The following is a 17,865-nucleotide window of genomic DNA, read 5'->3' on the forward strand; positions in this document are numbered from 1 at the left end:
TCACTGACCTTTGGTGTGGCGGACTTGTGTGGGTGTCTGAATTTTGGCGGATTCCGTGCTGTGGGCCATAATAGCTGTGGCAGATTTCCTCTGCCGCGGCGGTGTGTTGGCGGTCTTCTTCACGGCGGTAAGTGGCTTTTACCGCCAATGTTGTAATGACCGCCTTTATCCTTAAAGTGATTGGTTTTTCAAACTTAATGGAATTTACCTCTACAGAAGAGTTCTCTTCTTTATTCATCCAAGCAAATATTCAACCATCCTTTCATTCTTTCTACTTTATTCACTCATAGACATCATGATTTAAGCTTTACTTTCTCTTATCAAGTCTTTCACCTAAATCACAATCAGTACCCACTATCCAACCTTTCTTTCAATCATCCTTTCACCCATCCATCCATTGACCCTATACTCACCCACACATCCTTTTTCATCCACAAATGCATCCTTTCCTTTCATTCTTTTGACCCATCCTTTCTTTTAACTTTCTGTTCTTTCCTGTTTCTCTCAAGCCATCATTTTGTAGCTTATATTATATGTGCTTTTGCTGAGTTGCAGATAGAAGTGGCTATACTACCCCAACCACGGCTGTAGCTGTAATGTGGGGGGTTCACGATTCTGGTCGCAACATCCTTGTAGCTAGTGAGTAAAAGTAATTGTCAATAAGCAAGCAGTGTGACTTGCCATCGCCCAACCCTGCCGCCGCGTATCCCCCTGTTCCATCTGCTCCTGCTGTGATGAAACTTGAGCCAGCTCCACTGGTAGGTGTGGCTTGAAAAAAACAGTATACAATTTTTATATAACAGGTACACCTCCCCTTCTTATTTTTTTTAATCAAACAAATGCAACTGCAATACATTGTTACAGTTCAGTTAGCATTTCAGTATTTTCAATCAAAAATATCACTCTGGCTATTTTCTTGGAATGTTAGAAAAGCCAGGAAATCAAGCCAACCAAAATCTTTGAGTAATGGACAGGCAGAGTTATAGCCTATGATGATGATAACTCAGAAACATTGAAGCGCAGTGAAGGTGTGGAATACAAAATTGTCAATGAAAGACAGAATAAAAGATAATGCAGGGATAGCAGGAATTAAACAAAAATTGGATTGGGGAGTTGAAATAAAAACTTGGAGACAGAGTATAAAAAAAGTAAACAAGGCAAAATTAAAAGCATTATAATAGTGGGAAGAGGATAAAAATTAGGGAAATAATAATAATATTAAATAAAAGGACTTACTAGAATGAGCAGTGCCATCAGCATCGGCGCTGGTGGTCGGCGCCTCCCCAGGTCCTGCTGGACCTGCTGTAGTGCCCCACTTCTTGCCCTTGGGTGCTGATGTAAGAAATAAAGAAGTTAACAAAATACATTAGTGGTACGGTTAATTATTATATAAGAGGCAAATGCAATACCATTGTGATTAAATCAGATCGACTATGGTACTAGTATGAATGACCATAGTTGAGTTAGCTATTCTACAAAATACCTATTCCAAATTTTACTTACCAAAAACTACATTTGGAACAAATGCATTGCATTGAATGATCTTTGAATCTATTCTCAGTTCTCAACCCCCCTTGATGGACCAACACAGTCTCTGTTTTTTGCAGTGCATAGATGCATACTAGCATCACTGTGAAATTGCTTGGGACTGTACGAGCTGCATAGATAAAAGTCACAGAGAACATTAATTCACTGACATCTTGTAGTGCTTTCCTCTTATTTAGTTTCTAAGCACTAACATAACACAACAGAAATGCACTTCTGAGGTCAAAGAAGACTTTTATTGTTATTTTATTCTTCCCCAACCACAATGTTTATGAATGAATGACGAATTAGTAGCTTTCAAGTCCGCGTTAATCAAACAAAATATATCAGTTTGCAATATACACAGCAGGTTATATTTATAAGATATTGAATGCAAAGCAAAACAAATACTTCACCGTGTAGGAACTATTTACAGCTACATCTTTCTAAGGTCTGCAAGCTGAGGACCCCTGTCAGCCGCGAGAAAGAGTGTCATCCACCCACACGGGATGCTGGCAGCTGGCGCCAAGCTCCAGCACGAGGTCCGGCAGATTCGAATCTGACTCTCTGCAGCCTGTTACATTCGTTACAAAGGTGTGCCCCCTCCTCTCAGACCTGGGAAACTGAGCAAGCCCTTTGGAGACTGGCCAGGTCTCCAAGACTACTCCTGTTCCCAAGCTCAAGGGAAGAGAAACAACGCCCATGTACTCTCTCTTATCAGGTCTAGTCTACTGTGAGAGCAAAACATCTTGGTTCTCTGGTGCAAAAACACAGCTTGGAAAAATACAGAACTCCACGTTAAAGGCAATGGGCAGCTAACCTAAATATCAAATGCAATGTCATGTTAAAGGCAATAGGCAGCTAACCTAAATATCAAATGCAATGTCTAGTGTCATGTCAAAGCCAATAGGCATCTAAGCTGAATACAAAATGCAATATATAATATCATGTCAAAGTCAATAGGCAGCGGAGCTGAATACAAAATGTAATATATGATATCATGTCAAAGTCAATAGGCAGCGGAGCTGGATGTAATATATGATATCATGTCAAAGCCAATAGGCAGCTGAGCTGAATATAAAATGCAATGTATAATATCATGTCAAAGCCCATAGGCAGCTGAGCTGAATACAAAATGCAATGTATAATATCATGTCAAAGCCAATAGGCAGCGGAGCTGAATATCATGTCAAAGCCAATAGGCAGTTAAGCTGAATACAAAATGCAATATATAATATCATGTCAAAGCCCATAGGCAGAATATCTAATAGCATGTCAAAGTCAATAGGCAGCTAAATTGAATACATCATGTCAAAGTCAATAGGCATGCAATGTCAAAGCCAATAGGCGGCTAGACTGGATACAGCATGTCAAAGCCAATAGGCAGAATACAGAATGTAATGGCTAATGCAATGTCAAAGCCCATAGGCGGCTCAACTGAATACAGAAAGTAATGGCTAATGCCATGTCAAAGCCTATAGGCACAATACAGAATGTAATGACTAATGCAATGTCAAAGCCCATAGACGGCTAAACTGAATACAGAAAGTAATGGCTAATGCCATGTCAAAGCCAATAGGCGGCTCAACTGAACAAAACATACCATGTGCTACTGGTGAACATTGAGCAACTAATATGCGCAGTGGTGAAACACAAAGTCATTGGTCAAAACAAACTTTATCAAATGGCAGGACATTCCGCCCTTTGACCAATGAATTTTTGTTTCACATATCTCATATTTCAAACAAACAAAAAAAACATCAGCACAAAAAAAAAAACATTATGATCAAATCAAATTTCAATGATCAAAGCAATCCCTGTAAAGCAATAGAAGTGAATTAACACATTGATTTCATAACCTTTCACATCAGATACATATACATAGAAAAGACTGGGCAATTTTTTTTTTTTTTTTTTTTCTCTGAATGAGTCTCTAATTCAACAGTGTTAGCAATTTGATGTGGCATGAATTCTGCTCATGTAAAGGTGCACGGTCCACCTGAAAGGTTTTCTGGAAGGTAAGCAAAAGTCAGAGTTCCATACGAGAGGGGAAAAAAAAAAAACACAGCAAACAAGTTGAACTTGAACTGAAGGCGCAGTTTGCGCAAAGTGGATCCATGGTGCTGGCACTTTACTCAGCCAGGTTCAGGTTGGGGATTCGGTCCCTTCCCCGACCCCACACGCACACACCGGAAGGGGGACCACACAGCACACTCAGGGACAGTGGCGAAACGTGGTCGGATCTGCAAAAGAAACAAGTATGACTTTTCTTGCAAATAACATTTTTCATTTAAACTGCACCCTTCCTCTTTCTTTCCCTGTTTTATAATCAGCAGGATGTTTTTGGGGCCCTTTGTTATATTTTCTGCAGGTTCTGGAGGGTCACTTGGGGCTTCAGCCCACACATCAGTACTGAGGTTTTTATCTGCTGCGCCACAGCTTCCTTTTTCTTGCACTGTCAGAAGGGCTGGGGCAGACTCATTCTTTACCAAACCTCCATTCACTGCACTTTTGTCAATTTGGGCCATTCTGTCTCCAATTTGTATGAATGAATCAGATTCTTTTCTAGGTATCAGCATAATTTCGATTTTTCCTTGGTAATCTGCAGCAATCACTCTCCCTAAAACCTGATCACTTTGCCATTTCTGTTCTGGTAACTTTCCTCTCCCCAACTGCTCTGTGACTGCTTGCATGACAGATTGCTTTTGTGCGTGCTGCACAGTTTTTATCAAATCTAGGGGAATGTGCATCTCTCTCATCTCTGCCCACCTGTAAGTGGCCTTTTCACAGTTCTGGGGCACCCACATAGCCATCCCCACTAAGGCAGAATTCTGGGTGAACACTTCTCTCTCTGAATTTTTCTGATTAACATCTGCAAGGTAATTGAACCAGTTAGGTACAAGCCATGTGGCTAAAAAATTATCAAAGAACCAAAAATCAGCGTAAAAATGACACATCTCACGTAGCTCTTGCTTTAAAATCTGACACACATTATACAACTCTGTTCCTTCTACGGTGCCAGAAAACAACATTTCAGTCAATGAATCATCAGTAAAACAAACATGCTTTTTATCTTCAGTAGACACGAATTCAAATGGTGCACACAATTTCATTGGTAACTCTTTTATCTGTGGTACTCTAGCCCTGTCTTGCAAGTACCAGATCCATTGTATGATTCTAGCTAGGGGCAGTATTTTCTTCCCTTGTTCTTGAATTACATGTACATAAGTATTTCCTTCTTGCACTGCGCAGAAACCTAAAGTCTGCATTATTTCATTTGCCAAATCACAAGCGCGCAACTGCATATAATTTTTCACAGTGACCATGTACAAAAGTGTTAGGATTTCTCTCAAATGAGGGCTATTCTTTTTCCAAAAATCAAACAAGCTAATGAAAGTCGGCTCTTGCTCTAAAATCTTTCGTTTTACTTGTGCATTTTGCAATGGTAACTCGTAAATCACATTCTGAGCTCTCTCGTCCGTGTTATCAGTTAAGGAATGCATTTTGGCTGCCAAAAACCCTGGCTCACACGGAAACTCAGTGCAGCTCGGAGCTGTCTTAACCCCCTCATTACTGGAATGGGACAAGAAAGATTCTTCAAAAACAGCAGTTTTATAACTTTCAGTCGGGCTAATTTGCTCACGTAAATTCCTATTTTCATGTTCCAACTGCCTACATTTCTCCTGCATTTCTCTGTAAGCAGATAAAGGTATCCAGACCTTTCTGTCATCATTACTTCCAAAACACACTTTTTCTACATATATACAACGGGAATTATTTCTCAAAGCATTATCAGGCCTTTTAGCTACACATGCATTTTCTTCTGTAATTCCCCAAACAGAAAACAATTCACAGTTTTTCTTAGCACCATCAGGCAGTTCATCAACACATGTATTCTCAGACATGGTCTGCCGTGCTACTGTGATTCTCCAAACAGAAAACAATTTCTGTAATTCTCCAAACAACAAAAAACAATTACACTTTTAAAGTGTGCACTTAGAAATCTACTAACTCGTCAAACCCCTTTAATCACCTCTTAATGACCGACCCCACGACTCCAGGTACCAATTGTAGTGCTTTCCTCTTATTTAGTTTCTAAGCACTAACATAACACAACAGAAATGCACTTCTGAGGTCAAAGAAGACTTTTATTGTTATTTTATTCTTCCCCAACCACAATGTTTATGAATGAATGACGAATTAGTAGCTTTCAAGTCCGCGTTAATCAAACAAAATATATCAGTTTGCAATATACACAGCAGGTTATATTTATAAGATATTGAATGCAAAGCAAAACAAATACTTCACCGTGTAGGAACTATTTACAGCTACATCTTTCTAAGGTCTGCAAGCTGAGGACCCCTGTCAGCCGCGAGAAAGAGTGTCATCTACCCACACAGGATGCTGGCAGCTGGCGCCAAGCTCCAGCACGAGGTCCGGCAGATTCGAATCTGACTCTCTGCAGCCTGTTACATTCGTTACAAAGGTGTGCCCCCTCCTCTCAGACCTGGGAAACTGAGCAAGCCCTTTGGAGACTGGCCAGGTCTCCAAGACTACTCCTGTTCCCAAGCTCAAGGGAAGAGAAACAACGCCCATGTACTCTCTCTTATCAGGTCTAGTCTACTGTGAGAGCAAAACATCTTGGTTCTCTGGTGCAAAAACACAGCTTGGAAAAATACAGAACTCCACGTTAAAGGCAATGGGCAGCTAACCTAAATATCAAATGCAATGTCATGTTAAAGGCAATAGGCAGCTAACCTAAATATCAAATGCAATGTCTAGTGTCATGTCAAAGCCAATAGGCATCTAAGCTGAATACAAAATGCAATATATAATATCATGTCAAAGTCAATAGGCAGCGGAGCTGAATACAAAATGTAATATATGATATCATGTCAAAGTCAATAGGCAGCGGAGCTGGATGTAATATATGATATCATGTCAAAGCCAATAGGCAGCTGAGCTGAATATAAAATGCAATGTATAATATCATGTCAAAGCCCATAGGCAGCTGAGCTGAATACAAAATGCAATGTATAATATCATGTCAAAGCCAATAGGCAGCGGAGCTGAATATCATGTCAAAGCCAATAGGCAGTTAAGCTGAATACAAAATGCATTATATAATATCATGTCAAAGCCCATAGGCAGAATATCTAATAGCATGTCAAAGTCAATAGGCAGCTAAATTGAATACATCATGTCAAAGTCAATAGGCATGCAATGTCAAAGCCAATAGGCGGCTAGACTGGATACAGCATGTCAAAGCCAATAGGCAGAATACAGAATGTAATGGCTAATGCAATGTCAAAGCCCATAGGCGGCTCAACTGAATACAGAAAGTAATGGCTAATGCCATGTCAAAGCCTATAGGCACAATACAGAATGTAATGACTAATGCAATGTCAAAGCCCATAGACGGCTAAACTGAATACAGAAAGTAATGGCTAATGCCATGTCAAAGCCAATAGGCGGCTCAACTGAACAAAACATACCATGTGCTACTGGTGAACATTGAGCAACTAATATGCGCAGTGGTGAAACACAAAGTCATTGGTCAAAACAAACTTTATCAAATGGCAGGACACATCTCTAATTCATTATGGAGACAGCAGGACAGAGGAGTCTGCGTTGCAATGGCTTCTTAAATAGTCAGCCAAAGTGAGTGCCTACGAGTACAATGATGTAGCACCAAGCACCTGCCTAGCTCTAACTGGATCACAAAATAAATAATATTCTTAACGTGAACTAAACATAAGTTACCTCTGAGTGCAAGCTGCATTCTATTTGGAAACAAAGTTAGCATTGTAGAACACAAACACAATAATTTAATACTACCCAAGCCCTGGAATCTCAACGCCTAGCAGGTCCTGCTCACTGTCAATTATATCCGCCCCCCAGTGGTGCGTCAGCCATTAATGGCCCTGGTGACTGCCAACCCCCAGGCCCAGCTCCTGCTGTGTCCTGGGGTGCCCACCCCTTGGGACAAAGAGGTTTCCCTGCCTGCACTGGTGTGGGTAGGAAAAATCTGTTTGTTCTTGCTTGGCAGGAGCTAACCAGGATATGGTCCCCGGGGCCAAAATAGGCCTGGGGAGAAGGGCACTGTGCCCCCTTCCCCTTTTCAGTTATGAAGTGGGTGCCCTGGTGGGCTCCAGGGTACCCATAATTTACTGGAAGGCTTTGGGGGATCGGGCCCCAGGGGGCAAATATAGCCACAGAGGAGGGGCACATGCCACCCTCCCCTAAAAAGCTGATGGCAGGCCATGGGGGATGGTGTCCTGGGGCCAAAATAGTCCTGGGGATGGGGCTGCATGCCCCCACCCAGACTGACAGTCTTAGGGGGGGTTGGTGACAGGGCCTAACGACAGCCCAGGACCAATTGCCAACCTTCTGCTGCGCACGGCAGAAGGCCATGCATGGCATGGGGTTGGCTGTGGCTGCATGCGGTGGGTTTGCTACAGGGCCCTGTGAGGCAGAGGTTGTATTACCATATGGTAATTAAATATTACTTTACACTAAAAAAAAAAAACTTAGAAATTCACTAAAAAAAACAAAGGTTTCAGGGACATCAGAGTTATGATATAGAATTTAAAACACCTTAGAAATTCACTAAAAAAAAAGGTTACATGGACATAATGTTTAGGTTCACATTTTACTTGCACAAAACCATAGACATTCGGCACTCAGGTTACTATAGCTTGTGCCCTTGTCATGCACTGCTAATTACCCCACATATTACAGAACTCATAACATCTTCTATGACATCATAAATAATATCACTGCAACATTTGCTCTGAAATTATTGATGAGAAAACTGTGCATAGCAGAGTCATAATTACCTTAGGTCACAAGTCATAGTTACTTGAGATAACTCTAACTGCTGAATTTCTATGGTTTTGTGCATTCAAAATGTGAACCTAACTATAACAACCCTGTAACCTTTTTTTTTTTTTTTTGTGATGTAAAACCTCGTTGGTAAAACTCAATGCAAAAGACAAATAGATCGATCACAAATATTGGCAATAAAATATATTAAAAAACAATATAAAAGACAAAAATATTGAAAAAATGTCAACAAACTAAAACAACACATGAACTATAACCTCAATAAAAATAGCATAAATATCGAACACTTAAATGTCACAAAATAAAAAATGTTAAAAATATTTATTATTTTATTAAGAAAGGTTAAAAGTATTTATTTGACAATATAAAATAAATCGAAAATAAAAATAATACATATAAAAAAAATATATAAAAAATAAGTTCTTCTAACCAAACTCCTAGCTAAACATTTAGGCAATTAAGCCTAAAAAGAAATAACACCTAGAGACAATTGCCTAATTCAAAAAAGTATTTAAAAAAAACAACAAAATGAACCAGACGTCTGAACTTGAAGACTCCATACCAGCAGACTGTCTGAGTGAAAGTCTACCAAGAACAATTTTGCCTCACTAATGAAGGAAAGTATTTTAATCTTTACAAAAGTAAGTAAATAAAAGTAATTAAATGATGACTAATTTGAAACAGGATTATTGTTAGACTTGACATTATTGACGTGGTATAACCCCAAACTTTTTTGCTTTCAGCCCCTTACTTTTCTCTACTCGTTTTTTATTGGCATTAGGACCCTATGCACTTTACCGCAGCTAACCAATGCTAAGTGCTTGTTTTCTCTCTAAACATGGTGAATTGCCCTACACCTAATTGCCATAATTAATTTACTTGGAAGTCCCTAGTAAATGTCACTAAGGGTAGTCAGCCCTTGTCAATTAAATGCTTCTACTGGGCACTCACTGTCCCACCCACTAAAATAGACCTTCTTTCTTCGCTGCTTGCCATCTTCTCTGTCTTCTTTCTTCACTGTCATCTTCTTTCTTCTATGCCGCATGCAGTCTTCTTTCTTTGCCGCATGCAGTCTTGTATCTTCTTCGCCGTATACCATCTTCTCTGGATTGTTTCTTCGCCGCCCTTCTTCTTTGCCACATGCCATCTCTCTGTCCTCTTTCTTCACTGCTGTCTTCTTCGCCTTATGCCGTCTTCTCTGTCTTCTTTCTTCGCTGCCCTTCTTCTTTCTTTTTTGTTGCATGCTGAATTCTCTGTCTTCTTTCTTTGCTGCTGTTTCCTTTCTTCGTCGTCGCATACCATCTTCCCTGTCTTCTTTCTTCACTGCCATATTCTTTGCCAATGCCATCTTCTCTGTCTTCTTTCTTCATTGCCATCTTCTTTCTTCTTCGCCTCATGCCGCATTCCCTGTCTTCTTTCTTAGCTGATATTGGAACATGTCATTATTCAGGATTGCGAAACACAGTTTACTCATGTGAATCTGTCTCCTGCCATAACCTAACTTATTGTTTCTGAAAAGAATGCTGAAGTCTGTAGAAATGTTTCAACCCTCTTAAGATGCAGTGCAAGACTCTGAGGCCCTCATTCAGCAAGGCCTTAAATTTGGAGAGCTAATGACGCAACTGGAAAACGGACGTGCAACAGGATCGCAGGTGATTAACATGTGGTCCAGTGATAAAACTTGGTAATAACGCACCTGGCACTGCTTAAAACCAGACAGTATTTTTGCTTCTTCACCGTGATAGTAGGAGTTTCCAAATCTGGAAATCGGCATTACTACATCGATTTCTGTATGTTATCCTCCCTTTATAGTCTATTTCCCAGGCACATTTTAACATTTCAGCAGGTGGATAGGCACCTGTACACTTGTGATTGACTTTCTGACCAAAAACTCCTGTTTTGAGCTGAAAACGGAAATGCCAGACATGTAATTGGGCCCAAGGTCTTGTATTTACCAGTGTGGTGTTACCTCGTGATTATGAGTTTTTCTGGTCAAAGTAATGGATAGCACAGTAATGATAGTGCAGTGAGTTTATCCCCCTGGTGCGTTTTTATCTCCAGATTCTGGGTTTTCTTGATCAGAATGTGGAAAAAGCATTGGCAGTGCCGATCGGTGCTGTGGCGCGTTTGCCACAGTCATAATGTGGAGGCCGGACCGCTGCAATGGCGGCGGTCCAACCACCAACGCAAGTCTGGCGGTTCTAGGACCACCAGATTCGTAATGAGGGACTCAGTCTTAACAGAATTACTTTGAAGATTGTTGACCCGCATCCAGTTCAACATGGTCTCCAATCAGGTTTTTAAAGACTATCAGGCAGCCAAGGGATTGGTCCTTAAATGATAGGAACAGTGTCATCGAAATACAAGATATATTTGGCCTCAAATGAATTGACCGAGGGGGCTAGAGAAGGCATATAGCTGTTAAATAAGGTAGGGCTTAAAGAGTAGCCCCATGGCACCCCCTAGGTTAAGAGCCTTGGCATTAGGGGCTCAGAGGCATATGGTGCCATCCACACCACCTGTCCTCAATGCTTTAAAAATGAATCTGTAAATTTTATTTCGACAGGCATGTTGTCCTTTGTGTCTATGTCATGTATGTGGGTACACCAGTCAGTGAGCCCTGTGGCAAGTAAGAATAGAAGGGTAAATTGCTTCAGCAATTGGTGACAATCCCTCAATTGCTCTTTGATCTGGGTAGGGGAGAGGATGACTGCATTCACTGACCCATCTTGCTCCTTGGAAGCAGGAGTTCAGAGATGGGTTAACTCTCCTCCTCATAACCATCTGTCACCAAAAGCACAGTGACTTCAGACCTCTCAAAGTGGGTCTTGAGGTAGTTTGCATACAGGACCCTAAGGGTGTTACTTGATGTCTTGACATCCGTAAGGTAGATGACCTCCCTTTTTTCTCATTCCCCTCATAGGGCCTGTTACACCATTCCTGCAAGGCCCGGAGCTCAAAAGACCCCCATCACCCATGCTTTATAGCCAGGCTGATAGTGAGCAGGGGGAGGAATCAATGAACAACAAAAGAAGTAAAATTTGAGGCAAATGTAGAGGACACCCATGGGGAACTTTTAATCTCCTACCTCTGACTTATCCTTCTTCACACCAACCTCCACCCCCTAGTACCACATGAAACCATATTTAGGATGGTCACACCCTTTTAACCAATACAAACCCCCAAGACACACCACGAAATTCAGACCTGCCTTTTTTAGGGGTGGTCAGGGACCTTCAAAAAGAAAGGCACATGTTCAGTCGGAAGACAACAGCAACTCACAGAGAGTACACATGCAAAGCATGACCAGGGAAGCAGCCTTGGGGACCAGCACAGCTCAACCCGAGTGGGTATCCTTCAAACAACCTTCAAACCGAAGCAAATAGGCCTAAAAATGAGAGTCCTAAATAAGGGATAGGCTTCACCTCTACTCCCACTTTTGACAGCTTCAAAGTCAAATGTGAATTAGCAGCATTTCTCAGAAGAACCAAACTTAGAGGCTTCTTTAGAGATAAAAACACACAAGATAACACAGCCAGTGACACACTGGACTTAGGAGGAAATCGACCTTTACACCTCCTGTCACTTCACCTGTAGAGGTTCAATCCTTTGAAAAAGCAGCCTTCAATGAGATTGACACACTAGATGCAGCCAAACTAAGAACCTTTCATAAAATATCCCAAGCAGAGAGAAAGGCACTAGAGGCTTTAAAATCAAATAAAGATTTAACAATAAAGCCTGCAGATAAAGGTGGAGGGATTGTGATACAAGCAACCACTGCCTGCAGACGAGAATGCCAACAATTACTAGTGGGTAAAAAAACTATAGGATCTCGGATCAGGATCCAACACAGACTCTCAAAAGAGAGAGGTTTTATGATTAAAGAAGGATTATCATGTGGCTGGATCTCAGAAAGAGATGCAGAGTTTCTGGTAAACAAGTAACCAGTGACCCCACTATTCAGTTCCCAGAGTCCACAAGAATGAAATTCCCCCACCAGGACGTACAATCGTTTTGGGCATAGATTCCATTTTAGAACCACTTTCACAATTCTGTAGCTTTTTTTTCTATGCACAGTAGTCAAAAGTACATCAACTTATCTGTGGAACTCAAAAGATCTACTATGCCTTTTACGAGATTTGGAGTTTGAGCCGAGAGTATCAACTTCTTATAGGCCTAGATATTGAAAGCCTGTATATTAGCTTACCCCAACAGAAATAATAGAGGTAATTGAAGAGGTCCAACACCACTTTGGAATTACTCAGCCTCAAGGCTCAGTCCCAAGACATTTCATTCTAGAGAGTGCTAAAATGGGCTTAACTAAGATTTTTTTCTAATTCGAGGGTACTCTCTATTTACAGACCCATGGAGCATCCAGCTCATATTTCTGGACATCAGGATTTTCCTGAGTGGGGTGGACTGAGTACAATGGCATATGAGAGGTACATTTTGAAAAACAAGTTACTTAGATTTGACGGTTTCCATCCAAGGCCTCTATGGGAGATGTTCCCATATGGCCAGATTATACAAACAAGGAGAAACTGCACTAGCCTCCAAGAGTACAAGGAGCAGCCTTTGTCCCTAGTGGACAAAGTGAGAGACAGGAAATATCCTGAAAAGATCATACAGAAAGCTGTAACGAGGGTAATGACCAGCAACAGAAAGCTCTGTTGGAAAACACAATAAGAGAGAAGAATGACAATAGACTGACCCGTGTAACTTCCAACCTTATCAAGGAGAATAATATATAAAAACAAACCTGGTGAATACTCAACACTAGTCACCTTAATCTTGAGAAACCCAATAAGCTTGGCCAACATGTGGGGGTCTGTCTATCATAGCTGACCACTTTCCTTGTGGCAGCTGCAGTGTATGCTTTCTCACAGAGCCAACTTAAACATTGGGACTGGGAAAACCTTGGATCCTACAAAGACATACCAATTGTACATCAGCACAGGTTATATATATGATAACCTGTAGCTGTGGACTGAAATACATTGGAATGACTTGCAGAGAAATAAGAACACATATATGTGAGTACCACAGCAATTTGCAATGCAAGTGGAACACAACTCGTGTGTCAAATCTCTACACATCTATGAAACACAATGTGAAGGACGTCCGTTGGGTAGCCTTTGAGGAGGTGGACAACTTGAAAAGTGATGTGATACGTTACTTAAATGAGAAAGAGCAATGGTGGGTGTACAGGATAGCCACGGACAAGGCTGGATTGAATGATGATATCCCTTGGGGGTCACTTTTATAAATGGCAAGTGGCCCAACACCTTTAAATATATATGACTCGTTCCTCTTTTCAGTAACCATATGGGCATGCCTATAAATAGCAAGTCGCTATTGACCAATCCCCCCTCTCCGTTTTTCATGAAGGAAACATAGTGGCACATGACTCATATAAATCAGATATCAATATGGGTCATACTTACCATGCCGGTGTAATCAGCAGAGTTAACAATAAGAAATGGTTATATGAAAAATGTTTGGAGTTGTTTACAATTATAGCAAAATAGCACCCAGCCATTTGATCACCGATGTTTAGTAATGGGTATTTTCTAACAAACCTTTTATCGGACAGGCAGTCAGAGATATTATCTTACAAAGCTCCCACCTTATGTTTCTTTTGGATTGTGTATGAGCGCAGAGCAGAAACCTGTGTTGCTTTAATAACCTCTATGTATATTATAGAATATATAATATACAACGCAACGCAGGTTTCTGCTCTGCGCTCATAATTATTCGAAAAGAAACATAAGGTGGGAGGGTTGTAAGATAATGCCCCAGTCCAACGTGACGTGTCACATCACCACGTTGATGCAGTCATGTGACACAGAAGCAGCCAGCAATTGAAAAGGCACATTGTCGTTCCGTCCTGTTCACCGTGCAAGGGCTGGAGAAGGTATCTAGGCTGAACTGAGGGTGTGATCCTTTGATGAAGTAAGTAGAGACAAGCATGTGGTAATTCCCTCTACATGACTTGCTGTTTTTACTAGACGCCCTCATTGGATCTTGTTTTTCTGTTTCTCTGATTATTCAACAGTGTGTGGTTGCAAGGTACCCCCCCCCTCCTGCACCATAAGGAGTGAGAGAGTTATACTGATCTCCTAGATATACTATATTTATTTCTGTTTATACCTGGGGAGAGTGTGAGACTAATACGGGTCTATTCAACCCTTAAAAACCATTAAAATCACCAGTCTCTTGTAGTGTACACGAATGTATTCACTGTCACTAAGGATGTTCACAAGGGGCATGGAGGATTTGGAAACAATGAGGGGAGTGAGCTGGATGTATACCACAACCTCGAGAAATGCATGATTGCCTGCTTCAAACACTGGAATGGATTCACAAATTGTGAAAGTGAAACAGTACACAGAAAAAAAAAATAGTTTTGAAAGCCAAACAATAGAACAATAACATATACACAACATATTTGTTCCTTTTCTCTTTTCTCCCTTTTTCTACCTACAGATTACTGAGAAGTCCTCCTGGATCAGTTTGCATAAATGTTTTGTTTGAATGAGGCTGGGCAAAATGTGCTCTGTGGAATAGGTTACAAATATAAGAATCTGAGTAATTTAGGGATCTGATTCAGTCCTGAGAAAAGCCACGGGACCATTCTTTGGCTGTCAAGGTGGCCAAAACATGTAGACCAAAGTAGATTCGTGAGTGATTGGAACTTGCAGGCATTGCCTCCTGTTAATCCTGTCATACAAACCCATATTAAAACTAAATATCAAGGTACCATTGAGGCAATTTTATGTTTCAAGATCCCCACCCATTAAATTAGTGATCCCTCGTTGGGTCAAGGTAAGAAGCAGGCCGATACATCTTGTGTCAGGGAGAATTTGATGATGAAGCATGCCACTGTGATTGCCAGTGGGTGAGCGTTTTCAATCTCTCAATAAGCCCATTGTTCGGGGGATGGTTTGGTGTGGAGAACTTGTAGGTTAACCCCACATTCATCTCACTTCATGTATTCAAACACTAAGGGCCGATTACCACAATGGCAGAGGGGATTACTCCGTCCTAAATGTGACAGATATCCCGCCCGCCGTATTACAAGTTCCATTATATCCTATGGAACTTGTAACACAGCAGACAGGATATCCGTCACATTTGGGGTGGAGTAATCCCCTCCGCCAAGGTCGTAATCACGCCCTAAGTTGGTGTCCCTGTCTGATATAACCACTTTGAGGAAACCCACACAGGTAAATATCCCCATCAATACTCTAGCCTCTTTCTGCAGGTAGGAATCCTATCCACCTTTCTCAGAGTCCCCTTCAAAGCTATTTTGAACACTCTGGTACTAATCCAGAGGTCCGTCTCCTTTGTGGGATCCGTGGATACAGTGAGCTTTGAGTCAATAAGGTGTTGGCATAGCTCTGCACAAATATCACTGAATATGGGCTGACTCATAAATAGAGTGTCCAGCCCATCATAATCACTCACTTGTCTGCCCTTCACCCTACCATCCAGTGCATTAAGACAGTAATCCACTAAATCAACCCAGGACTGCTCTATCAGGCTGTAAGTATCCTCAAGAGTGTTGTCATGCTCAAAAGGGACAACCACAAAGGACACAGAGTGTTGGGATTGCCAGGTGAGGGGTAGGGTGTTGTGGAAAAGAACATCTGGAGGGAGTTCTGAAATGGCAAGAAAAATAAACCATGTTTAGGCAAGAGTATATTAGCCTTCCCCACTAATTTACATTAGAATCACCAGTTTCTTTATACATGGAATAATCCTAAAGATTAGTACTCTGTGTAGGCCTAGTTCTGTATTTTAAACGCCTGCTGTAGAACAGTTTCTTTATCATCAATACTTTCTGTTATTTAATCATCGGGCTGGACACATAGGCCCTCACTATGACATTGGCGGTAAATCCCACTTGCTGCCATGCTGACTGCCGCTAACATACCGCCACCACAGCAGCTATCCGTTCAGCATCTTATGACACACACACCAATCCGTCACTATTCAGCCACAGACACAATATCGCCACACCAAAGGTCAATGATAAACTTTCGGTATCAAAACCCACACCGTTACGCCAACAGAACTACACCCACCACATTATGATCCACGAATCACCACAGTGGACATTCAATGGTGGTAAACCATTGGCGGTACATACTGCCATGCTCAAAATACACACACTCAAACAAAACAGCACCACATTGGACAATTCAAACTACAAACACCTGACACCCATACACGCACCACACCCACACCACTATAAATAATTGCCACCAGAGAGAGACAGCAAGATCACTCACACAACCAGAGGCACACACCACCATCACCTAGAGACCATCCAAGCACCTCACAACACACACCACAACACATCACCCTACACACCCTCACCCTCACTACTCACACAACACCCATGGCACCACAGTGACACCTCAAATTCTCTGAGGAGGAGCTGTGGGTCATGGTGGAGGAAATCATCTGGGTAGAGCCACAGCTATTTGGAGCACAGGTGCAGCAGATAGCCATTGCTAGGAAGATGGAGCTATGGTGGAAGATCACGGACAGGGTCAACGCCGTGGGACAGCACCCCAGAACAAGGGACGACATCAGGAAGAGGTGGAATGACCTGCGGGGGAAGGTGCGTTCCATTGCAGGAAGACACCAACTAGCTGTACAGAGGACTGGCGGTGGACCCCCACCTCCTCCCCCACAACTAACAACATGGAAGGAGCAAGTCTTGGCAATCATGCATCCTGGCGGCCTGGCAGGAGTAGCAGGAGAACTGGGCTCTGGTAAGTCAACTCTTTATTACTATCAACCCCCACCTGCATGCAATCACATACCCCCACCCTCACTCCCATCACTCCACCACTACCCACACACCCCACGATTACATATCACCCATCCCAATGCCAAGCCCTGCATGGACACCACTCACAGACCTGCATTGACACCTATCACTAAAGCATGCACACTGGAGAGAATCAGCTAGCCCACCATATACCAACTCACATAAGTTAAAGCTGCCAGGGCACATATAACCTAAGAGGGCAACCTACCCATGCACAAAATGTCACACACAGAAACAATAACACTGCATTTACATCCCCACAGGTATTCCAGCCAATGTCACTGGAGAAGAGGGGCCAGCTCTAGCCAGTCCCTCCACAGAAGAGGCCCACAGTGATGACAGCGACTCGGCTTGCCTGGATCTGGATGACCTGGCCAATCAGGTACCTCTGGACAGTCGGTTACCCAGGCACAGTCACACACCACCACAGAGCCTCCCCCATCTGGAGACACCACCACAGTACCCACCGAGCGTACCCACACCTCTGGCCCCAGTACACATCAATCAGCAGTGTGCCACCACTACAGGGACCCCAGGGCACCCCCCATGCGAAAGACAATCAGGGACCTGGGGTCAGTAGCAGTGGCCACACGGTTCAGGGGACAGAGGCACAGGACAACAGGGAAGCTGGGAGGACTGCTGTGCGCCAGGAG

At 42.2% G+C, this 17,865-nt stretch overlaps 1 long non-coding RNA gene across 1 annotated transcript; it reads right to left on the minus strand.

Moving 5' to 3' along the window:
• Positions 1-1,774: 1,774 nt before the first annotated feature.
• LOC138284005 (uncharacterized) lies at positions 1,775-7,082 on the minus strand. The gene is made up of 2 exons (XR_011201338.1): positions 5,833-7,082; positions 1,775-3,767 (listed from the first exon to the last, which is right to left on the minus strand). It is a non-coding gene; the product is annotated as an uncharacterized lncRNA (long non-coding RNA).
• Positions 7,083-17,865: the final 10,783 nt, after the last annotated feature.

The sequence above is a fragment of the Pleurodeles waltl genome, chromosome 3_1 (assembly GCF_031143425.1).
Source record: "Pleurodeles waltl isolate 20211129_DDA chromosome 3_1, aPleWal1.hap1.20221129, whole genome shotgun sequence".
Taxonomy (NCBI): Eukaryota; Metazoa; Chordata; class Amphibia; order Caudata; family Salamandridae; genus Pleurodeles; species Pleurodeles waltl.